Here is a 26,040-nt window from a genome sequence, read left to right as displayed (position 1 = left end):
AAGATCTTCAACATAGATTTTTAAACTATCGCTGGCTACCCAAGTTGGTATAAAAGAACTTCCATTTGGAATGGGGTTTTTTATCCGGAAATTGAAGGAATTCCAAGAAGACACTCAGTTAATTGCTTCTCCATTAGATTTGGATAGATACATTGGGTATTTATAAACCCTCTAAATACTCCATTATATTTTATTAAGTGCAAACGGGGCAATTTTGGACACTACGATATTCAATTATATGGTTTTTGATAAAAGAAGATTCGGTGGCTCCATATACGAAATTTTAAAATATTTTGTTGAGTTTAGGGAGAGGTGGGGCTACTTTGCGCTGTGGGGCTAGATTGTTATACGACTTTTTCGCCTATTTCTAAATGAAGCAGACCCTTACAATTGTTTTATTTAGACCCACAAGTCTTTCCAAATTGCATCATATTAAACCCAGTTTCTGTTAGAAATATGCGAAACATCGTATAACAATGTAGCCCTACAGATCAAAGTAGCCCCACCTCCCCCTATAATGAAGTAGAACAAAAATAAATGTACATATATGAATATTCTATCGAAGACACCTCATTAAATCAATGAAAAAATAAAGATGACAAAAGGATTCGGAGCACTAAACCCATATTTAATCTTGTTTGATTTTTTTTTTTTGATAAATTACATTGGATAATTATACACCTTAAATATTCTAAATAAACTATTAAACTGAAATTTTATATGATTAAACGTTTCAGAAGACAAAACTTAGATATTATTTGATTTTTTCTCACGTTCCTCAATCCTAAGTTATTCTAAGTTTCATAACCTTGCCCTACCTCTTTAATTTTTTCATATTTTCCTTGATAATCGAGTTAACTGTCAGTGCAAAATGGTAAAAAAGGGTGGCCAAGAGTCCAAAACTGCTTCAAATGGGTTTCCGCTTATGGCCACATTCGATTTTTGTAATAGTTTTGTAAAAACTGAAGAAACATTGATAATAAAACTTCGTATTATTTATAATAGAAAATATATTAAGAGAGATTCCTAATAATATCTCCTGTACTACTAATACGGTAACATTAAACATTTTTGAAAGAAAATTTTAATTTTCAAGAAAAAAAAAACAGTTTAGGGATGTGTGTTAATTTTGGTTAATCCTTCATTATGCAAATTCAATATTTATCAGTATACTTGTTTATGAGTTTCATTTGGTGATCGTACACGAAATACTACATTTTCTGTATAGGAATTTACTGCATTTTGAAATAATTCCATTCGACTTTGGCTTGTAGTTATAGATCATTTTTGCACAGAATTTACGTCTAATGGGATAACTCTAATTCGAGGGGAAAGTATTATTCGTTTCATTCAAAACTAGTCTTGATGGAATAAAAAATCTGGAAACTTAATAATTTTTTTTCTTTTGAATGTTTTGGATAATTCAACCTGAAGAATACCAACCTCTCCAAATAAACAACAGCTCAACCAGAACATAGTAATTAATTGAGGGGAATCCGAATCTGAGTTCAATAAAAAGCAATAAAACAGACGGGTAATAAATTTTCTATATAAACTAAAACTGATTTTGCGTCCTAAAATAGCAAAGACCTTTTGAAGGGTACAACCTCAAAGGAAGTTCAGTGAAAGAGAATTCTAGTTCAATTCATCAAATATTCATCTCGAAAATTCTTAAAATAAAATCCTCAGGAAATTGCAGGTGAGGTTTAAAGGGACAGATAATCCTAACCGGCTTATGTAGGTGAGATTCTTAACGTGAGCTAACTCGGAGTGCATGCAAATTCGATTTGGAGCTGAAGTTGGGAGACGCCATTCAGTTATCTTGAATCAAATTCGTGAAATTATACAAATTTTGTATTTAAACCAAAATATCAAGGATTTGGATGAACTGACAGAAAAGTGTTATATGGGTGAAATGTAGACCAGAATGTACTCTATAATTTTGCCGTAGAACTTGAACTCATCGATTACTCAGAAGCCAAGATAAGCGAGGTTTTTTGTTTCTTAACTCGTTTTTTCATCCAGAGTGCCCCAAAAGTAGTCATTTGTTGAACTTCAACTATATCAAAGAATTGTTGTATTTTGTGGGACTTCCCATTTAAACCCCTATTTTAAGTGTCTTGGTCGAGTAGAGGCAGTCAAATTGGCATCTGAGGGATTTCAAAGCGTTATTATGGGAAAAATCAATTTTTTCACACTTAAACGACAAAATCAGAGTGATATCGTAGTCTGAGTGGAAAATGATGTATGGACGAAATGTAGAGACAAATGTGCTCTACAATTATGTTGAAGTAATCATCAAAATCGGTTCAGCGAAAGTCGAGATAATTGAGGTTATGTGATATTGAAATTGGTTTTTCGACTATGGCGCCCCTGGTGTTGGTCCCACGAAGTTCAAATATTCTAGAAAGTTGTAGTATTTGGTGAGATCTTTCGTTTAAGCTCTCATTCATCAAAATCGGTCACATAGAACCGGAGATATGATTTTTTGAATTTTATGAACTTTGACCCCTCATATCTCCGGTTCTATTGAAACCACAGCGCGCATACGCACCATTTTGGAAACGTCCTAGACTGGACTACAACATACTAAAATTTCATTAACTTGCACAATGCCGTTTTTGAGAAAAGTGACTTTGAATTTCGATGAATTTTGACGCTATCACAGCGCCACCTGTGGTGACTTTTTGAACTTCCATCTGAAAGTGCTCATTGAGACGAAACCAAAAAGGTAAAATTTAGGTCGCTATGTTAATTAGAACCAGAGATAGAGGCCGGTCAATGTTCGAACTTTGACCCCTTATAGCTCGGGTCAGGGGTTTTAGATCGACTTAAGGTTTTTTTTGTTTGATAGGTATAATCAAGGGCAACAACATACTAAAATTTCAGCCCGATGCACAATGGAATTTTTGAGTTATTTAACTTTTAAGATTTAAAAATTTTCTTTTTAATAATAGCGCCCCTAGCGGTGGTTTTATGAACTTGCGATGTTAGAAGGGAAGTGGCATTTCACGAGAGCTTTCCAAAAAGCCCTCATTTTTTAAATTCTGACAATTACAACAGGAGTTATGGCCATTTTAAGAAATTTTTTTTGGACCCTTATAGCTCGGGTCAGGGGGGTCAGGGGACCTTAAGTTTGGTATTGATGGAAAGCTCTAAGGCCCAGCTATAACATACTAAAATTTGAGCCCGCTCGATGCCATAGGGGCGGAGCTATTGAGAAAACAATAAAAGGGGGTCTTCAAAATGGCGGAAGGAGGGGTGGGGGGTGGGGGGTCAATGCACCAAGTTGCAATTTTCACCCGATATATAACCTTTGCCGAAAACCGCAAGTCGATATCTTTTTTAGTTTAGGAGCTATTAAGCTCCAAAGAGCGGCCGGCCGGCCGGCCGGCCGGGAACGTAAAATAGCCACATATATATTCGTGATCAGGAAGTGGCGAAACACATTTTGGCCAAGTTTGAGGTCGATCGGACGACATGAAATTTTGTTAGGATTATAGTAGGTGAGATTGTTAAGAATCTCACCTAATACTATAAGCCTATCAAAATGCTATCCCCTTTAGAATTGGACAAGAACAAGGTGTAATTGTATGTGTTTTCTTTGTCTCTGGGATTTCAGGGAGTCTCTTGTAAATAAAATGACGAAGAGACAGGAAGTTGATGTTTTTCGAGGGGGCGAACATGGTTGAGAGAGGAAGCAAAAAAAAGGCCCTCGACTCCAGAAGAATTTGTTGGAAGAAAGATCGTTGCGTAGGAATTTCACTGACACTTTTTGCCTCACTTCTTTGCCATCCAACAGCACGCACCAAGACACTGGGAATCGTGTAGGAAGCACCTTCTTCTCCAGGCACTTTTCCCATTTTATTGCTCTAACTCTACAGAGAAAATGCAATAAGTTAATCTATGAATTTTAAATTGTATAAAAAAAATTCATTTAGACCCTTCTTGAATTTAGAAATTCTTTCTTATTAAATACCAACAAATTCAGGAAAACTGACTATTGTGAAGTCTAAAGGTCGAATGGTTAGTAATTAGCTTGGCGCTTTCCTCTCTCCTGGATCTTTTCGAAAATTATTTTTTAAATGATTCAGAGCCATAATTCTTTCTTTTTTTTTATTTTCGAAATATGTTTTAGAGCGAAGGCAGCCAAAATCCCGAAAACCGAAATACCGAACGCCAAAATCCCAAAAGGGCCAATATCCCGAAAGCCAAGATCCCGAAACTCAAAATACCGAAAGCCAAAATCCCGAATATTCAAATTCCTGAAAAGGATAAAATTATATACAGGATAATATGTAGAATAATTTCCCAAAACACACAAAAATTCCCTTTGCCTTTGGTTTTCGGGATTGTGGCAAATTCGGAATTTTGGCTTTCGGAATCTTGGCGTTCGGATTTATGGCTTTCGGAATTTTGTCTTTCGGGATTTTGACCAGGATCCGTTTTAGAGACTGTCCTTTAACGTGAACTTATAACGTCCATAAGCGCTAGCAATCGCTGTTTTCTCATAAAAACGCTACAGAATGCATTTCTTAACTAATTAGAATAAGTTTGGATGCATTCAAAAGGTCTTTATATCCCGAACAAATTTAAAATATTTCCAACTGGTATAGTACTGGTATTGAATTGGTAATTTTAATTTTTGAATATTGCTGATTTTTGCATTGTATGAACTCTACATTATCTTGGATAGGTTTTAAACTGATCTATGATTCGACCACAAACTGTTGTAATGCAAAATGGGTGATCATTTTCACTAGCATAGTGCTTAAACCTTAAACCATAAGTTGGTTTGCTACTTTCTAAATAATGCATATCGTTCTTTCGTTAATACAGAGAACCAAATCAATTTTTTTTTGTAATTTTTGAGATTTTGATGTACGTATGGAAAAATTAGTTTCAAAATCATATGACATAAAAAGAGAATTTAACCCATTCATACCCATCGATTAATATATTAATCAAAAAATAGACGATTTTTAATAATTTATTTCTGCGCAATTGATGTCCGAATATCTATCGGGAATGGATTTTACGTTACTTTGGTCTTTCAGTTACTTCAAAAAAATAGTCCGACAGCAATGGAAATACATTTTGTTGTTCTTTTCTCGCTTCGCGGAATGTCATGCAAAATTTTTGCTCAAAATGGCGAACGGAAAATACGACATCCCGTCGAATTTCTTAAAATTGACCTCCATCCTCTTTCCTGATTTGAATTCTGATTGCTAATTCGTGTTCTTAGATAGTTACTTTATCTAAATTAAAAGAGTTTGTAATTAATTAATGTACAGAATTTAAATTTCAACACGAATTACGTATATTTTTCGTAATTTGCTATTTTCGTTAAACAAGCAACTAACTCAATCAAATGAATGTTTCATCGTTAAACGTAGGAGAGATTGACGTTAAAAATCGGATCGTCACTCCAAAATAAAATGATTTTTTTTTTGAAAATATTGTTTTCCGCTTTTAATGACTTCTCTTAAGATTGAAAGCAGAGAATGATTTTCAAATCATTTTTATTTTAGGTTAAAACATGAAAGTTCCGATGTTTTAAAAGTGCTCTAACAAAAATAAAAGAAAGATTTGTCCCAGACATCTTGAGAAGCTAAATATCTAAGAAATTGAATTGGTGCTAAAAATTGCTCAGTTTGAATTGGACCCCTATAAGTTCCAAAAGTGAGGATCTTTTCTCAGAAAATTAAGGCCCAAATAAATTCAGGACAATCCTCGAGAATATGTAGCCTGTAAAATTTGACAGTAAAGATTAATCCCAAACTATCATAAGCGGTCTTCAGACTAGAGGTTTACCCCAGTTTTTCAGGGTCTCGAAATCCTAAATGGCAACCCATTTAATTGCTCTTTCAGAATCAAATAGTCGCTTGTCTTTAATAACCCAATACTAAATTAATTGTTTTCCATAAAACCGTAACTGATGAGAAATTAGAGCAGTTAAGCCATATGGCTAAGTCTTAAGTTTGAAGCCCGTTATACACTGCGGGCTTAAGCCTTAAGGTCATTGATTGATTCATTCATTGATTGTTTTTCGCATAAATTTTCTTTATCACTGTCAAATTTTGCAGGCTAAAGATTCTCGAAGAATATGCACTAGACACATTTACAACTTAACCCGATAGTCGGCTTAACGTAATTATAATCAAAATGATGATTTAACTAAATTCCCATCAAATTCTCATTAAGGCTTCTCTAGTCTTAAGCCGAGAGACGGATTAGTCAGAAACTGATGAAGATGTAGTCTGATCATTATTTTGATTATAATTACGTTAAGCCGCCTCTCAGCTTAAGTCATATAAGTGTGTCTAGGGCTTTAGGCTGGGTCTATTTGGGTCCTTATGGCTTTGGCACACCTTTTAGATCAGGAAAATTTCATGAAGTCGAAATTGGAATCCTTTTCATTCTCACGTATTTTGCACATGACTATCTCATTCTTTCGCATACCAAATTCGATTGAGCTTAATTAAATTTGGAGTGATGTTGAAAAGAAGAAGAAGAGTGCGAGGGAATGAGATAGACATATGCAAAACATGTGAAAAAGAAAAGGATTGGAATTTAGACTTCATGAAATTTTCCTGATCTAAAAGGTGTGCCGGAGCCATTAGTGTCAATTTCATACGTTCGAGCATTCAACGAATTTCTTGTGCTCTTGACCACTCCTTTGAGTGCTAGTTCATGTAATTTGAACTGTCTATCATCGCATCGTGTGAAATGGAAATATTTGTCCTTGTGCTAGAATCCCGAATGATGTGGGAGAAGAAAGTCATAAGAAAGAAATTATCTTCAAGTGCAGCTTTGTTTAGATGTGTCTGATTTAGGACAATTTTCCACTAAAGGCGTCACCTAATGATATTTCCTTGCATCCTCGGCACAAATAACCTTCTCCTCCCACATTTCCAAGTAATTTAGGAGAGAAATAATCAATAGTTATTTGTCATTTTATGAGCTATTTGTCTCTTCTCTATTGCCTATATTGTATTTCTATTCGGAAATGATTGCATGCATTGTCTTCCACGAGAACGTCCTTCCTTCCACTCGCCAGGTGACAAATAATTAATATTCATCTCCGCCCATCGCACAGAGATTTAACTATGTAAAAAAAAAACCTATACAATTTATGGAAAAGTTTTCCCCAGTAATTGACCATGTGACTTTTTTCTCATCTTCACTGAGTTTCCAGCAAACACTGAATTATGGCACTAAAATTGCAGTCACATGAAGATGATAAAGATACAATTAAGAGGAGACAAAAATTGTCTCTAGCTCATTACTCAATTTATTTTAATTGCTTATTGAAATTTTTCTCTCCTCCAACAATTTACTATCAGCGTGACATTGCTCTGTCTGATGTACCCGATGTACCCAAGAATCCTATACTTTTAAATGCAATACCACCCCTCCCACGTATATACGCTTTTTGCCCAGGCAGGTGATGATAAATGGACACAGGGCAGGTACACGCAAATTGATGATGGAGACACCTCTGGAGACAATTAATCACAAAAATCTATCCATGGGAATAGTGATTTTCATGTTATCCGATTTATGGGAAGAGAAAATAGAGACATGCACTATTGCTGGCAATATCCACGTGACATAACTATACATATATATAATGCATATAGTCAACACAGATATTCAATCAATTTCTCATCATTCCCCAACGCAAATAGACTTAACGATCTAATCGCAATTGTGTGTGTTTAGGTCATTCAAATAGCGTGACCTTTCATATTACCTCCCTGTCATATGATTCGCGACGCGACCGATCTTCTGTATTGGTGTATATCTTTCCATAAAAGCAATCAAATGGGTGATGCTCAGAGATGAATAGAGAGATGAGTAATTCAATTTGACTCCCTCTAAAATTGTTTATGAATCGTTTTTGTAGCTCAGAGAACAACTTTAAGTGGCAGAAAATCAAGTTTGACTTAGTACAAAAACATTATAAATTGCTAAGTATTGATGGAAGATGGGAATGGAAAATTAGCTGAAATTTGAAATTATTAAACAATATAGACGATATTTTTTTAATATCTTTCTGTTTTTTTTTAATGTTGACAAAAAGGCGCTGTAAAGTTTCCTAAACTTTGTGATATGATCAAGGTCATAATTCTATTGATTTACCTTTAAAAACAATGATCTTAAAAAATTATTTTAGTGGGATTTGTGAGAATTTAAGATTTTTCAAACGAAACTAAACTTGTCTTAATCGCTTGAAAAGTGAACTCTAAAAAGTTATTTGGTCCTGAACTTTGTATAAGCACCAGAAGGCTTATAGCATTTATGGTCTGGTAAATCTTCAGCAGAGCGAAACCTATGCTATGAAGATGTGAATGGCGTAGTCTATGCTGTGAGGGGTGTGGCCAATATTGCTATGGGCGTGATATTTAGTTTAAGCGGCGTGATACTCTTTTATCCATGATTTATGTTAAAGTTAATCGGCGTTATAGTAACATTTAAATAAATCTCAGATAAATAAGTTACGATATTGTAAAAGATAGCCAAATGTATGCATTAAATAGACTTGGCATAAAACTAGTTGATGTAACAACAAATTTCCATATTACTCACTCCCATGCAATTAGTAGAATAAAATATTTGTGTTATTTTGATCTCTATAAAGACCTCTATACATTGAGAGAAATTTTTGGCAAATAATACTTTTTTAAAGAAAAATTCCCATATCATCATGCAGGTGGAAACGCTAAAATTATTTTTAAAAAAAAAGCAATTTTTAGCGAAAATTGCCTCCAATGTGTAGAGGCCATAAGACTTTTATGTACTGTACAATCTGTGCATAATCATAAATTGCTCCACTATAATATAATTACTAAATCTTTCACCTATTGTTTTTCAAATATTTGTTTATTGACACATTTTACAAATGAAAGTAGTAACTATTTTCAAAACATTTTCGGTCATTAGCTTTCGAACTTTTCACGTGTCATAAAATTACTGATATTTTGTTTGTGAAATAAGCAAGGTCTTTAAATCGAAAATGTCGTTTATTCATGATTGAACATCGCGGCTTACATTAATATACAATTTGACAGTTGCGAGTTTTTTTTAATAATCATTAAATTGAATATTTTGTTTAATTGCAAATTGTCCAAAAAGTTCTACATTTTACAAGAATATTTTCCTTTGAATTTTTGATATTGTTTTTTTCTATCTATTTAGGAAAGATCGTTCACGAAAATTTGTTAGGCGCACTTATAATTGTCATTTGATATTTAAGTGATCACAAAGGGTCATAAATAATAGGGGAACGTGAGGTACCTTTTAAATGGGGTAGACTTGAAATTTTTTAAATAGAATAGAACCTTTCCATTACATATTTTAGCTTCATAAATGGTTTGTAGAGCTAAATGATATCATGGTAAGGTCCAGCTTCATTTAAAAATAAGAGAAAAAAGCTCTATTTTAAAGCTGCCTCAATTCCCCCTATAACTCCTATTGAATCGATTTTTGTACACAGCTAGGGGGAAGTGGGGCACTTTTGAATTTAAGGCAGATTTGAAATTTTTCTCCTATTTTTAAATAAAATTGAGCCTTACCATGATATAATTTAGCTCCACAAACAGATTGAGAAGCCAAATTACATTATGATATGGCTCAATTCCATTTAAAAGTCGGAGAGAAATCCGAATTTCAAAGCTGCCCCACATTCAAAAGTACCCCACTTCCCCCTACAAAAGGTGTTACGTGATCCACCTATTTTCTCTAATTTTTTCCAGCATAATAAAAAGATATTTAATTTAAGCTCTTAAGCATATATTATAATAATACAATATTTAAGCTTTATTTATTAAAATTTTTATTTAAAAAGTTTAAAAATTCAGCCGTTCAAGACATGTTTTTTTTGGAAACATTTAACATCTACGTTGCGGTAGTCTTGATGATTCAGAGTAGAATCATCAATAATAAAAAAAAAAGTAATATTTCCTGACAGCAGAAGAGTAAAGCTGTTTACTTGAACGAGGGATTTTTGAAAATAATTAAATTTGTATTTTTGGGGAAATGTTATACAAAAAATTACCAATAGGTAAAGGAACTGGTGTGATGAGTTGATTTGAAAGATTCCGGTGATCACCGTATGTGATCTTCTTCACCTCAAGACTAAAAACATCCTTTTAATCTTGTCCAAAGCTTTCGGTCCGGATATGAACCTTCTTTAGTGGCTACAAGGGATATTTCATTTTATTAACAATTATTTTATAAATGACTTTGTATGAAATATTTGTTAATAAAATGAAATATCCCTTGTAGCCACTCAAGAAGGTCAGTATCGAGACCGAAAGCTTTGGGTAAGATTGAAAAGGATGTTTCTAGTCTTGAGGTGAAGAAGAATCTTACTGGTGATCACCGGAATCTGTAAAATCAAAAAATTACCATTTTTGGCGTATTTTTATAGTGAGTGATGTGACTATCGCAAATTTTCTTCAAAAAGGTCTACGAAAAACATGACACAGGGGCTTTTAATATGTAAAATTTTTTAATAAAAATTTCAGAAAATATAAGTTTAAACGTTATACTACGTCTAAATATTTAATTGCAATAATTTCACAATGTAGGTATACTATCTAGTTCATTGTGATTTAAAAACAATTCTTAGTTTTAGAAAAATTAATTCTAAAATTAGTTTTAGAATATTGAAATAATTAGAGATTAAGAACCTCACCTAAGTCAATTTAATAAGAAGTTTTACATGTATATTTGGATTATGTACATATTTCAGATTTTTTATACATTCAAATGGTTGTAACGATAAATTCTTATGAACTAACATTTTTGAAGGCAACAGTATATAACAAGAATTTAAACTGATCAGTTCGAAGCTATATGTTAGCATAACTTTCAATTAAAACTCTTTCTCTTTCTCAGTTTATAGAACATTCTCGTGCAAATTCTATTGTGTTTTTTGTAGATCAAATAATTGCAAAAATATTTCCAGAGAAATACAGTGAGATAAGACATTGCAATTTCCAAGTGCTCTGAACTATTAAAATATCTTTTAAACTATATAACGCATTAATACGCAATGTAATTTATATATGTTTTTATTAACCGTACACGAATAAGTGGGCAATAACATTTTGCTGGCTTGTTATGGTGCTAAAAGCAACATTATTACGTGTAGGGTAAACTTTACCAAAATCAGAGTCGAATTGTGCAATTGAGGAAATTGAAAAAAAACAGAAAGATTAGAGCAAAATATTGACGCGATAGCAAATGGTTGAAAAATTAAAAATACCCAATAAAATTATTAATTGTATTATTGTTTTAGCACGCAAGACAAGCACTTATACTGTAAGATAGAAAATCAGCCAGTGCATAAAATGATGGGTAGTTAATTTTTCAGGAATTATGATTGAGTGGCGATCAGAACATGTGAATGCAAAGATTTTCAGTGAATGATTTTCAAAGAAGATTCTCCTCTTTGGCATGTGATAAAGATGGCAATCTTTCACATTGATGCAATGTGAAGGTGAAAATTTACTGTTGTTGTTTTCTCTGGGCAGACATTAGTATTACCCAACAATTGCTCATTTTTCCTCAACTTGCAATTAATTATTCAAATTGAAGATGATGCAGCAAAGTGTGAAATTGATTAATTTTTTTTTCTTGAGAATTTTTCTCTATAACACGAATATGACTTTCTTTTTGTTTTCACTGTGATTTTTTTTTCGGATAACATTCTCAGGGAAATAATCAAACAGCAGAATCACGTGGTGAATTTCAAAAATCAAAAGAAATAATAATAATAACAAAATTACCATCGAAAAATAAAGCTAAAACCTTCGGAAAAATAGGACAAAGTGCAATACGAAACCAGGAAAAAAGCAACTTAATGAGCTCAATGAGAGAGGTCACAAAGTCATATGAAATTTTCAGCACTGAAACACAGTTTAATTGCAACAAAAATATACTGAATTAATTGCTTTGGCGGTAGTTGGTAAAAAAAAAGTGTATGTACCTCTAATGATTCACTATATTTTCCTTCCACATCAATTAGACATAATAAGTTGGAAAATTATTAGTGAAACCTGAAATAGTGCGTCTCGCTGAAAGTTGATTTTGCCTTAAGGCAGAGTTTATCGCAAGTGAATCTCATGAAAAAAAAATGATTAATATTTGTTTTTAGGCAATAAATATTGCCAACTTGTTCACAAAATTATGGAAATTTTGTGGTAATTTTTCCATCTTATTATCTATCGAACATTTCCTCTCCAAAGTGAAATCTTTCCATTTATCGTAGAGAGAAACATCTGGAAAAAAATATTTATTTTTCAACTCTATTTTTGGACATAAAAACACCTAAAAATTGCGTTTTCCCTGTTAATCCCCTCAGGGATAGATTATGTTGTAAAACAGGCGCATGTGTTATTGGCTTTGTCTGTAATTTATTATTATTCCTGGAAATGCTATTAAGAAAACTTTATTTACTGTATTTAAGCAATAAGAAAAAACAAGAAATAACTTATTTATAGGTCGTGTTAATAAAATAATTCTAAACTCGTTTATAATACTTTTCTGGAGCAAGTGAATCATAATAAAATTTTGGATATTTTCAATATAAATCATTGGTTATATGGAAAATAGTAACACTATTTAACAAATTTTACTGTAGGTACTTTTCTTACTTTCAATTCTATTGCTCGAAACTCAAAGAGAGAGTTGTTATATGATCCGTTTTTTCCAACTTTTCACCGCTCTTAAACCGAGCTTAAACGGTAACAGATATCAACTTGCGATCTTCCGAAAACCCTTAAAACATTATCTCCAGAAGGTTTTTCCTTCTTCTTCTCAGCGGCCACTACAAGCCCTTCTAAACCATCTTTTTCAATTTTTTCTCAAAATTAGCCCAAACTTTTTTAAAGATTTTCAGATATATTTTATTAGGGGTAGTCCAGATGAACTTTTCGTCAAAACATACCTATAATTCAAAATCGACATTTTGGATAATTGATGGTCAAAGGTCAAGCACTTTGAAGGGGGTTATTCTTAACAAATTTGGTTAAATTTCGATTTTTTGGAAAGGTTTTGAAATTTCGAGCCCTACTGCATCAGTTTTCATCGGTAATGAATCGGTTAAGTACGAATAATTAAATCGTTTTTTCGAAAATCACTATTTTTCTTGACCTTAAGTTTGTTCCCGGTCTAGAGGTCAAACGGTAAGAAGAGATATCAATTTTCGATCTTCGATGAACCCCCTAATAAATGGACATTACCGCGAACGGTTTCTCCTATGAAAAAATAAACTTGATATTTTTTCATTTGCGAGAGCAAAACATAACAAATTATCTGAGCAGTTTTGCGAATTTTTGCAAAATTATTGAAATTTTTTAAAAATGGCTCGAAAACCCTTTCTCGAGATAGAGAGAAATGGTCTTCAGAAAAGTTGTAGACATCAAACCATAATTAAATTGACATAAGAACAAGCATTTCTGATTTTTGAATTTTATGAAGACCTCAAAACACTGAAAAATTTGAAATGAATAACTAACATAAACTGGCATCAACTTTTAACTTAGACTAGGTAACCTTTAATCTTTAGACTAAAAATTCAATATCAATTTTAAGGATTTCTTAATAATAAATACAAGTTCCATAAATTAAAAAAAAAATTAGTATTTGAAAATGAAATAGGGGAGACCGGGGAGGTTGGGACACTTTTTCGTGTTTTGACTTTGAGACAGTATTCCAAAAAATCACGATAATGTATTATAATTTCATGTGGTCTGTAGGATACTTATGGGTATTGACTATAAAAAGTACTCGATAGAACTTGGAAAACAACTGAATTTTCTTGGAGAAGATAAAACATTTAACTTAACGCTCTGTCCCAAACCTCACCGATTTGGGGCAATATGGGACGCAAAAGGGTATGTTTGGGACGCACTTTTCCTCACATAATTTGCATTATTGGAGCATGTCAATTAATTTTAAATACTAGATTAAAAATATTTCCAACACAAATAAAAAAAATTATTCTTTTATTTCATACTTAGAAATTAATATCATCAATCTTATTTGTACAATAGTCATTTTTTGTCACTCACTTATTTATTGTATTTTTTTCTTATTTACTATTCCAGCTTTCTTTGCTTTTTTATTCTAAATATTGGATTCATCATCATCAAATTCCTCAGGCGAATAGATTCGTTTGACACTTAGTTTTGAACTCATTGACAGATTCCTGTTTGATTTTACGACAACTGTATGGTTTTTTTTCTTATTTTTCTGAATAAGCTCTCGTCTTGCCTTTTCTGAGGAACTTGTGAGATTTGTAGAGGATACTGCTCTAGAAATTTTCGAGTAAATAGTTTTTAACGGGATTGGACAAAGGTCGAATATCATGAGAAGAAATTATTGATTTCAGAGGCATTGATGGTTTACTTGTTTCTGTAGGCAACTGCTCAACTGCTAAAGTTTGCACAAGGGGAAGATTTCCGGTAGAAAATGGGAATTACTCTCCATTTTGACAGTAACAATTTGCGCGCCACTTACAATCTTGTCAAAAATCAACGTCCCATTCATCCCCTTCAGGTGTCCCAAACATCCCCGCGTGTAGTTTTCGTATATAAAACCTTTAAGTAAAACACAAGAGTGTATGATCACGGAAATTTTTTAAAAATATGTTCCCAGATTACACAGCTAATAAGATAGAAAAGTTTTGATTATGTATAGCTGATATAAAATACAAAGAAGAAAACTGAGGCGTAAAAATATACAATTTTTATCAATTTAAAAACAAAATTCATAGAATTTAAGCAATAGAACTGAAGATATCCATTCTTTTAGTCAAGACATCTTATTGTTGCCTACGATTGAGTTGTGGTTAAATCCCATTTATTTCAATAATTAATGAAAAAATCGCCTCGTCCCATACTACCCCTGTCCCAAACCTCTCCGGTCTCCTCTACCGATCTTTTTGTAAATGAATGTCTGCACAAATTTAAGATTTCATACGAAAAAAACAAATAAAATCGTTTGAATGTACAATTTCCAAAAATAACTCGCAACTTTATAAGAAAATTAATTTCATTTAGGCCATATTTTCTATAAAATTTTGTGTAATTTATGAAAATTTACGAATCCCATATTTTAATTGTCAAATTTACTAAATTTCTTGAGGTTTTTTAAACTAAGTTATAACACCGATATTAGGTGATATTCCTAATAATTTTCATTTGTTTATGTTATGTGAAAAGATTGAATATTGAGTTTGTAATCGATAGGGGAGACTGGGGCAAAAAGTCACAAATCGAAAAATTCAATATCTTCCAAGGTAAAGAAGATAGCGACTCAAATTTTTTTCTATAGATAGCCTCCATAGATCTTCAATGTCGTAAGTTTCTTAGAATTCGAACAAGGAATTTATAAAATGAAAAATATCGAAATTTTTAGCCCTATTTTTGAAATATTTTCCTTGCAAAAAATAACAATTATTACCTACTTATTTTCCAAAATTGATGCACTGGTGAATATTTTCTAAATAATTTGGATATTTAGAATACGAATCCGCTATCTATTTTAGAATTTCACAAAAGTTCTTTTCTCCAGATATCCTTTTATTAAAAATGGCCACTTGGGGTAAAAAGTAACAAAATGTATAGAGCAAAAAGTAACAAAAAAGCGAAGCAATTTCTGATGTCTCACGGCAAAAAGAACGTCATTATCATGTCTCGCCGCTTGTTGTTTGCATTGGTCAAACGATTTGGAGTCTTTTGTGTGTTTTTTTCTAAAATAGCTTGAAAAGCGCTTTCCTCGTTTTCTCACTTTTCTCGCTGAGAAAACGGTGTTTTACAAGGTGTAGATGAATAAATTTTCTATGAAAATATGTCCTCTAGGTATTTTTTTCAAATTTACGGAAGCCCGTAATGAAGTGAATCAAAATATGATAATACCCAATGTCTGGTACTATTTGCCCCAGCATTTTTGAGAATAGTCACAAAATTACCTTTTAGAAATTGGATCGATAAACGTATTTCCTTACAAAATAGAGGAAAATTACTTTCACAAAGTTGTAGAGCGGTAAATTTCCTATAAAACTGCGCTTATTAGAAATTTTTGAAGCGCTCGAGTACCTTGTAAAAAAAATAAAATATCCGTTTTGTGACTTTTTGCCCCAGTCTCCCCTATAGACTAAAAAAGTAAATGGCGATAAAGTTAGAAAGCATCCAAATAAGAGAATTTGTCTATTAAATTAGTGTATTAATGATAACACATAACACCAAGTCTTCTAAATGTGCAAACTTTATATGATCACCTTTAAAGAGCGCTGCTAGAGGATACAGTCGAGTACTTATATGAAAGACTTCGTGATAGTCGTAGTAAATTTGCCTTCTCTTTAAAACATTTCGATCACTATATTTCAGTTCAATAACTATAACGGAAATGCTGTAAAGTTTAAATTCTTCAATTTATAGAGGTATGTTCCTAATTTTGCGTAACTATTCCAATAATCTGAATTCCCCAAAGTAGGAAGACAAATAAAGCTGTTTTTATACCTTTGCCGTATTGAGACTTTCCATGCTCTCTTTTTCGATCAATTTGATCGAGTGATGTGATATTTGAAAATGGGTTTTCAATGCACCATACAGCATTACAAAGCTGGATGTCAGAGAGGTTAAATTCCTCCGTGACTGTATTTGCATATATGGATTTGTTTAGGCCATTAGTACCGGCTTGATAAGATTAATTAGTGATCAAGTTGAGGAAATATTTTCCAGTTCTCATGCACTAAAGAAAACTTAATTCTATATTAAATTCCAGCCAATAGCGATAGAGTCAAGTGGAAAAGTGCAATGAAGCATGGAGTAAAATATTATTAAGATACCGAGTGCCTTTTTTTTGTATGCCACGGCAATTTAAACTGATTTGTGGTATGATTATGCATTGGTTGGGTGCGATGAAATGGTCAAATCTAATCTCGAGACTTTTCTCAATTAATGAGAATAGGTGAAGTCTTGCGATTTCCTAATCTCCACTCGGTGTTTTATTGCTCAATCGTCAGATTAATTGTCTGCACATTTTGTCCTTTTTTTTTAATGCCCATTTCGCCGTCTGCATTTTCTTTACAGCAATTTATCTCAGTTGCGATATGCTGGCTTCCCAATCGAATTCCCTCTCTGGATAAATTTATTTGTTTTGATCGCAACTTCTTGTCACATGAATTACCTCAAAGCCACAAATGCTTTATTTCTTAGAATATTCGTGAGCCAATATCTCGCTATTAATTGTCACAAGTGCTTTTATTCTTTGCAAATGATGTTATTTGCAAATAATTTCAATGATGAAACAATCGATCAATGACGTTTAATTAAATTCTCTTGAATTATTTTTGATAAACATCATGACAATTTAAAATTACAAATTATTGCAAATTTTATTCAAATATAGAAAATTCTTGATTTATTTATTGAAAAAATATATAAATTTTAATTTGGGAATCAGTTTAGTTATCGGAAAGAAACACATTAACATAGTAACTTATGTCATACTATTAAAGGTTTTAGTATTTTTGAAACAAATAATTTTAAATTAATTTTAGAAATATTTTACAAAATTTGTTAAACAAAATTTGTGTTTTTGAGTGTATTTCGATTTAAAAATAAAATACAGTTTGACTCCGATAGAGTCAACCCCTGAAAAATTTAAGCATCGTAAAAAATTATGTAAAATTCCAGGTTTAGTGCTAAACTTTTAAACGACTTTTGTTAACTAAGAATCAGAGATAATTTTTAACGAGTGAAATAGTAACTACAACAATTTATAACTTAAAATATCGCAGGTACATAAAAATCAAATGTGTTGACTTGGAGTCGTACTGTACGCACGAATTAATCTATTTTTCATTTTTTTTTTAACTTTTTTTAAATCTCTTATGGTCTCAAAAGGACAATGGGCAAAACGGTCCAAGTGTCACCACGAATGAGACCTTTTCATCGAATAGGTATTAACAAAAGTAACAACTTTTGTTCAGGGACCAACCACAGTATTTATGAAAAGCATTAAAGCACAAAACATAATGTATAGTAATTGTAACGATTTTTTTTTGCAAAACTCCTTTTATACAATAACGGTTTATCTTATGTTGTAAGAGGGCTCAAAGAAAATTTTCCTAGAACAAACCATCTTTATTTTCTCTGAAATTTTCCAGAGCTTCCTCGTAAATCTTTTAACATCCCTCAAATTCAGAAAAAAAGGATTGTGTGTTAATAAATGTCTCTTGTGCAGTAATTATCTCCGTGAAAACAGAGTTAAAGCCTCTAAAAATCACAGTCTTAAAAGGTGCCGTTATTTAAATACTTTCAATAATACGTTCAGAGAAATTTAATTAAGCCATTTAGTCTGAAGCTTTTGCTAAAATTCTTTTAGTATCGGTACCTTTTCAATCCTATGATCTTTAACAAAGTTCCTTTTTTAAGAAAAATATTTCTGTAAAGGAGACAAAAGGATGCAATACTTTTAGTGTAATTAAAGAACATTCGATAACATTTGAGGAAAATCTGGATAATTACAAGGAAAATGGAGAAATAGTCCCTTGAGGAAAAATGTTCCTAATATCCCTTGAGTTATTCTTTAGAAATCGTTCTTTGCATCAACAATTTACGATATTTCGTTATTGAGAAAAAGCAAGTTTCACAAAATAATTAAAAACCTATGTTAAGAACTCTTACTTTAAGATATCTAAAAAAAATTGACGTGATCTATAAGTTTCACAGAGATATAATGTACAAAACACATCAAGGACTCCGAAAATACCGATGGTTTTCCATCACACACAAAAAAAAATCGTTTTGTTCTTCTAACGCGCGGTGGAATTAGAACATGACTAGTTTGTATGAAAGCTATCCAGATGGAGGTCAGAGGGAAAATCTAAAAATATTTATTTAAAGCCTAAGTCATACATCGACTTTAAGCTGAATTTCATTAAAGTCGGTTAAGTCATTTTCAATAAATAAAATGACAAGTTGTGAATTTTTAGAAAAATATCGTCAATTTCATAAGGACTGACAGTTCTTTTTGACTTGGGTCTCGCTAATTTTTAAATTGTACACCAATATCTATAAAATGGGCCGTGTCCAATCTCTGGCGAAGGATTGCATTAGCTTCCATACATTTCTGCCCATTGTCTTTTTGAGAAAGTTTCGTCAAAATAAACTTATTATGGTAAGTGTGCCAAATTTCGGCATAGTTGCATGCAAGCGTCAAAGTCTCAAGTTTGAATTGTAATATTTTAAATACAAATTGATTTTTTTAATTCTTTCTTCTGAAAGAGTGTTGCTTGGAACCTTGTAAAGAGTTTACCGTCTTTATTTACTCTAAAATCATTCTTAATACATTTTAAAATGAATAAAAATATAGACATAGCATTGGTGCCCTATTTCGGCCACCTTCATTCTCATAGTTCCTTGCCCTTTGGGAATTCTTCCAATATCTTTTTCACGTCATCTCATTTGTCGAATCTACATTTTTTGTTATTCTTTTGCATTGTATAATCTCTACAGTACGTAAAATCTAAAAGTTCATGGAAATTCGAGGAACAAAAAAGGTGGCCGAAATTGCAAGCTGGCCGGAATTTGGCACACTTACCCTATGCATTTTCAATCAACTTAAGGTGTTTACACAATACTATAAAAAATTATCTCCATATTTGGTACTATTTAAGAAATTTTGACGGTTCTTCCGATATGGACTCTACACAGTAGAGAAATTTATGTCCATTGAAAGTACCCCAATTCCGGACAAATTTTATGCAAAAATCGACCAGTTTATAATGAATATTAGCTTTTTTTTAAATCTAGAGACACCAGAATGAATTTCAGTTTATTAGTAAATATTTCAAGACTTTTTACCTCTACAAACACGAATATTAAACAAAGTTTACAATATAAAATTTTACAATATTATTTTTATTAGACTGAAAACCGAATATTTGCCAAAATTGTTTATCAATTGCTCTAATTTGATAAATGTATTAAATAAATTGACATATTTAAACAATGCCTAAAACAATAAAATTATTTTTGTGCTTAGAGGGTCTGTGGTGTAATTGGTAAAGGCGTACGGGTCTTGGGTGGGCCAGTGAGTTCTGGTCCATGTGAGTTCAGTGCAAATGATTGAAAGGTCTGAATGGACATTTTTCACGAAACATTGTAAACTTATTGTAATAAATTTGTAAACTAAACAGAGTCTTTAATAATACTAACATATTAATACTAACAGGGTAAAATGGGGTAATTTGGAACTTTGAGATTTTCTAAAAGTTTTACATGGTAAAAGGAAAAAACAACGAAGATATACTATCGAATGTAAAGTTTTGTACTTCTTCATGGTTTTGTTTTTCTCTTTGACCGTCTAAAATAGTGAGGAAGTACCAAAATTCCAAAATAGACATGATTCACATGATTCCGAATTATCCCATCTTACCTTACAACAAAAATAAATGATAAAATATTTTTGTTCATTTTTTTTAAATTAGTTTTAAAAGCACTTATAAGAATCCTATTTTTTAAATTTCAAACTTAATAGCCCCAACACACCTTAGATTTGGAAAATTTTATGAAATCAAAATTCACACCCTTTTCTTTCTCATGCGCTGTGAATATGTTTGTCCCATTTTTTCGCACACTAAATTCGATTGAGCTAAATTGAATTTGTTTGTGATGTTTAAAAGAAGAAGAAGAGTGCGAAAGAATGAGATAGACATAGGCCAACTTCATGAGGAAGAAAGGGATTCGAATTTCGACTTCATGAAATTTTCCTGATCTTCTAAAAGGTGTACCAGCGACATAATCAACTTAATCGGTTAGTAAAACGTTTTCAGTGAGCATTTGAAATTGTTCTTATAATTTTGTTAATTACAGGGTCACAGAATACATCCCTATAAGCCTGCATGAAGCTGCCCATATCGTTCTTTCAGAACACGTAGTGCAAAATTGTCAAAACCGTCTTACCATTCATCCAATGTTAAATGCCTTTATTACAATTATGAAATTTTATTTGATTCAGTTTTATAGAATCAATTCCAGAACTCACCATATTAGTAACATAAAGATATTTTACTCTATTCCTCCAAAGAAATAAGAGTATATAAAAACTGTAACTGCCCCTACGCTATACTACCACACCCTCCCCTAATTATTTTGAAGATTTTATTATTACTTTTTTTCTTTTTGAAATATTCGACTTGACATTGCTACAATTATCTCGTTACTCAATTTCCCAATGAAAGATTTTATTAACAAAGCCAAGTAATTCAAGAGAAATTAATTATGAAACAGAATACTTGAGGAAAGATCAATATTCTTAAAGTTTGTAATTTTATTACCCATTATTTAATGATTCTTTCTTAATGATCCCGAAGAGGTTCACTTTGAACTGAATGTGTAAATTCAGAGAATATGCCATAAATTGTGGATTTCATCACCAGAAAACTACTCTTCCACCTTTTAATTTTATTAATTTTGCTCATTCACGCATTTGCAATTAAAGTGATTTACTATCGAGCATCAATTTGACCGCTTATCTCAAGTATTTTACATTTTATCACAAACTGTTACTCCTTCTGAAGCTGATAAACTACTTCTTCCCGCGTTCGTTGCAAAAGAGTGATCTCATGGAGAGAAATTTAATGGAATTTATGGACATTTCTGGAGGCGGAGACATTTCTTTTTTTTTTTCAGATGATTCTTGCGAAATTTTCAATAATCAAAATGTCAAAGTAGAAACATTGAAATTTGCACCTTGGCATGGACTTTGATCATCTTTTTAGTCTTTTTACTCTGCTCAAATTCAAATAAAAAGAGCAATATTTTAAATGACTGACGCATTTAATGTGAAATATTAAATCAATAACAATATATTTTTAGTTAGTATCTCGAATTCACAAGAAAACCTATATTTAATCAATTGTTCAAATAAAGATGATAAAAATAAAATTATTGTTTTATCTTGAATCTCTTGTTTTTATGAATATTTCTTCAGCCGCATCTCTATGCAAACTAACGGCGCACGCGGGCCCCAAAAGAGGAGCATTTATCTGGGCAGAAAGAGTCCACAAGAGCTGGAGGGGAAGGGAATCACCATGAGGGAATTTTGCACAGAAGAATTTCACCTGAGAGAAATTGAGCAATTCCACCTTCAAACTTTTGCTTACCGTGGTTCTCTTTGGCTGCGCCCATTGAAGTCCATAACACCAGCACAGAAAGAAAGAAAAACCTCCAAAATCACCACAAAAACCATTAATAATCTCACTAGAATTATTCCCAAATTGCTGTTTAGAACATAGAAAAACACTCTTCACTCTAATTTTTCCATTTTTCCACTAATTTCGAGGACTTTTCTTTGCAAATAATAACGAAAACTAATGAGCACACGATCCGTATAAACGAAAAACAGCATACAAGTTGTACTCTTTGGCTTCGTTGAATGCAGTGATTCAAATTACGACACAAATTCCTTTCCTGCCCCACCTTACCATCTCTTTTTGGCTCACACAGCGCCCATTTTCTCTTTCAATTGCACCTCAGCGCGATCGAGGTGCGATGATGATTCCAGTTTCACCTGCTCACATCTATCTCTCCCTCTCTTTCTCTCTTGTGCTCTTTGGGAGCCCCAATAAAAATATTGACTGGATCTAGCTTGGAAATATGCAGACACCAATGGCAAATATCCAATGGATACAGTTTAATAAGAACGTGCAATGAAATTGCATAGAGGAAAACAGTAGCAAGGCGTCCTAGTTTTCAGTTCAAGCATTTGAATTCTATAAAGTTTAATTGCCATTGCTTTACCGATCCATTATTAATTAGTAGAACCAATACAGTCGTTTTGGAAAATCCAAAACCTTTCAAATAAATCAAACTCGAACAAATGGATTGAGAATTTAGTCCTCTTTATACAAAAACCAGATTGATTTAGTTTTGAAAAATTCAAAATGGCGGATTTTTGTGTCATACATATCATACACACTCTGAGATTCGAATGCTATCGCAGCGCCACGTATGTCTGAAAATTATACTCAACACCTGGACACCTGGACACACATTTAATTGATAGTTGCAGTATCAACGCATTTGAATTTTGAACCAATTTGAACTGTTCATATATGTTCATAAGGTACATTTCAAATTTATCTCGTAAAACGATTGCATACATTTAAGAGACATTTCAAAATTTATTTCACAAAATCGCTCCCTATGATAAGCAAACATCCATTGTGTGTGCATAAACCCGGGACCCAGTGTATTTTCTAACCTCAAGGTATTATAATTATTTTAAATAATTTAATTAAGAAGAATTATTAATATTCATTATTATTCAGACGATTTCTGAGAAATAATGTCACACACTGTTTGTCTGTCTGTCTGACCGTCCCTCCATCCGGCTGTCGCTAACATGCCCTTCCTACACTCAGTGCCGGCATTATGCACTTCGGGATTATGCACCTGATGGAATTATGCACATACAATTATGCAGGTGTGCCTACCCTTGGGAGGACCGTTTATCACATTTTCGTTTTATTTATTCAATTTTCTTATGCTATTTTCACCTAGTGACGCCGAGTATGAGATAAGGTAATACGGTAATTAAAAATTTGCGTAAGAATTTCAATGAAAGTGCGTAATGCCCAACGCACAATAACTTTTGTTTACAAATATGTTTTCAAAATTTTGTATGAGAGTGAGCGAGATGACTAGATTTAGTTTTCATTCACTCTCACTGAAATGTCACAAACATGCTTACAAAATAAAAATTATTAAAATAATTAATAATTAATTAATTATTAATTATTTAATAATTAATTATTAAAATTACAAACAATCTCCTGCGGGTATGCAAATTTTCTCGATGCAATGCCATTTCGCGCGTTTTTTTGGTCCCGAAAATGTGCATAATCCCGAGAGTTAGTGCCAGTGCACTCCTCTCCTTGTCCTCCAAAACCTTGTTTTTGAGATCGATCGAAAACATGTCGTACGATTTGTTTTTATTTTTGGATATGTTTTAAAGGTTGCAAATACCGTTGAAATATTCCTAATAACGGTTTTTCAAGGTCAAAGGTTAAAAAGGCTCAAAAGTGCGCATTTCTCAAACAAAGCGATGTATGTTTGGGCTAGATGGAGAGGCGTGGAAAGGTCTTAGAATTTTTGATAAAATATAGAACCGGTTTCAATCGGCATTACAAACCAGGAATAAACCGACAACTATTTTTTATCCGAAGATCAATTTTAATGTTGCTGCTACACCATTTTGGAAGATATTTTGAGTGTTTTATGAATCAGTTCAAATCAGTTGTGAACCAACAAACGGCGAATGATGCGGCAGTACTTTTGAGACATAGAATTGAAGTCACAAGTCACAAGTCCTATACTTTAACTTTTTTAAGTGCTTTTGCAGCCGATTCGTAGACTCTTTCGGCCGGTCTTCGGATTGTCGTGAGAGACAGCGACTTAACCCTTTAAGGACGATTGGGTCACCCGTGACCCATAGAGAAAATAATTTTTCCTGACTACCTGAAATTAGCCGTACTCACTATGGCGTTGTTATCTCGTAATCTCCGTAATCTGTTATCTTGTTATAATTTTTCATTTATAAAAGCCGTACTCACTATGGCGCTGTTATCTTGTAATATCGTTATCTCGTTATGTTCTCGTAATGTATTTTATAAATGAAAAATTATAACAAGATAACAGATTACGGAGATTACGAGATAACAACGCCATAGTGAGTACGGCTAAAATACATTACGAGAACATAAAGAGATAACGATATTACAAGATAACAGCGCCATAGTGAGTACGGCTTTTATAAATGAAAAATTATAACAAGATAACAGATTACGGAGATTACGAGATAACAACGCCATAGTGAGTACGGCTAAAATACATTACGAGAACATAAAGAGATAACGATATTACAAGATAACAGCGCCATAGTGAGTACGGCTATTATTTCTTTCTAATGTTTTTACCAAATCACAAAGTAGAAAGATGTAGGAATCTAGAATATTTTTTGCAAATCTCCATCTACTTGTTATATAAAAAATATTTAAGCTCAAAAATGACGAATTTTCGAATTTTCACATTGGTGCTTGAATTTTAATATTTTTTAAAATTTCTAATTTTTTTTAAGCAAAAACCTCTTGGAACTAGAAACTATAATAACTATACATAATATTTCTCAACAAAGTAAAAATTATAGTTTATTGGTATTTTCAAGAAAGCTTCATAATTTTCATGGGTCATATATGACCCAATCGTCCTTAAAGGTAAAAAACACCGAATTTGTCTCTAGTGGATTTTCAAAGATTTGAGGTTAGACTTTTTCATGTTTTTGTGTATGTGTGCGCAACATAGTTAATTATTCATGTGATATTGTGTGATATATCAATTAGCTGAGATTTCCCAGTGCAACATTGACTGAAGAAGGTAATATTTTGATAATTTATAAAATACTTCTGCGTATATGTTGTAAATTCATAACTTTTTACTCTTGTATATGACTTCAAAAATGGAAAAAAAAATTTCATAATCAATGAACCCGAAATCATCCACATATTATGCCCGGAAGATAGCGATGATGCCGACAATCTTGTCCTGAACGAAAGCGACATAATATATTTGGAACAAGACCTAGATGAAGTGGACTTTGAAGTCTTCATCGAAAACGCATCAACTCCGGAAGAACTCCCAGATCCACAGCAATGTGGAACTGTACGCCTGAAATTCCCAGAGACAAGCAATATTGCACCTACCCATTACTATCAAACATGTTTCGAAGAAAACTGTGGCGCACATGGTGCTATCAGAAAAAAGGATTATAAGACCAATTGTATTTGTGAGGCATGCGACATTTATCTCTGTGTTACCTTACCAGTACGCGAAATTTGTTTCGATGAATATCATAAAAATTAAAAATTAAGTAAATAATACATCTTTTCATAAAAATTTTTGTTTTTGTGTGCAAGTCTTCAAGAGTCTTTGAGACCAAAAATTGAATGGGATTTCT

At 32.4% G+C, this 26,040-nt stretch overlaps 1 protein-coding gene across 1 annotated transcript in view; it reads right to left on the bottom strand.

The window, feature by feature from the left end:
* Window positions 1–22,465, bottom strand: part of LOC129810211 (uncharacterized) — a 90,233-nt gene extending 67,768 nt beyond the window's left edge. The window contains exon 1 of the mRNA XM_055860546.1: window positions 22,190–22,465. The gene's annotated coding sequence lies outside the window, so the exon portion shown is untranslated. The remainder of the gene's footprint in view (window positions 1–22,189) is intronic.
* Between the last annotated feature and the right edge of the window lie 3,575 nt (window positions 22,466–26,040).

This window comes from Phlebotomus papatasi, chromosome 1 (assembly GCF_024763615.1).
Source record: "Phlebotomus papatasi isolate M1 chromosome 1, Ppap_2.1, whole genome shotgun sequence".
NCBI lineage: Eukaryota > Metazoa > Arthropoda > Insecta > Diptera > Psychodidae > Phlebotomus > Phlebotomus papatasi.
This window is presented reverse-complemented; position numbering and strand designations above follow the sequence as displayed.